This window comes from Fragaria vesca, linkage group LG6 (assembly GCF_000184155.1).
Source record: "Fragaria vesca subsp. vesca linkage group LG6, FraVesHawaii_1.0, whole genome shotgun sequence".
NCBI lineage: Eukaryota > Viridiplantae > Streptophyta > Magnoliopsida > Rosales > Rosaceae > Fragaria > Fragaria vesca.
In genome coordinates this window covers 16,560,384-16,561,137 of record NC_020496.1, presented here as the reverse complement: position 1 = coordinate 16,561,137, position 754 = coordinate 16,560,384, and positions in this window count along the sequence as shown.

Genomic DNA, 754 nt, shown 5'->3' with positions numbered 1-754 from the left:
TGCTTTAATGATAACCAAATTTGCTGAAATTTTGCAGAGATGATCTATACATTAGTATCTAAAATTTTTGACATTTTTCAATATAAGACTCAATAAACATGTAAATCCTTCCCCCACACTTAAACTCTACATTGCCCTCAATGTTCACAAAATAATGTGTAGAATCAAAGCATGGAATAGGAACTTACAGCAAAAAAAAACAGACACATAAATATAACGAAAAGTAAAAGAGAAGAAAGAATGGAAAACAAATCTGCGTTGATGGCTCCTCCATATCTTCGGTTGAATTAGGTTGCCTCCCAAGCAGCGCTTAATGTTTATAGTCTTTCAGCCTAGACTTGTACCTCTATTTTAGCTCTGTGTGAATGGCGTATCTTGGAGGGGTACTTCCTCCACAATGTGTTCCACAAAAGCCTCAGAGTTTAGCTTCAACCGGTGGCCATTCACCTTAAACGCCTTATGATGAGTTGAAAAATGATGGCCAATCATCTTCACCTCATTACTGGTCACTTCACTTTCAATCTAAGTAGCATCTCCAAGGAAATCTTTAGTGAAAGTGGGAACTACCATGCCTGTGCAGGACGTGAGTTCCTTGATCGACTAAGTTCATTTAGCCATATGATATTTCCTGGAATTCAATGCATAAATTAGTAAATGTAAAATGAAATGCATAATGAATGAAATGAGATGTAGAAAATGAGAATGATAATGAAATGCACAATGAATGAAATGAGATGCAGAAAATGACAATGAT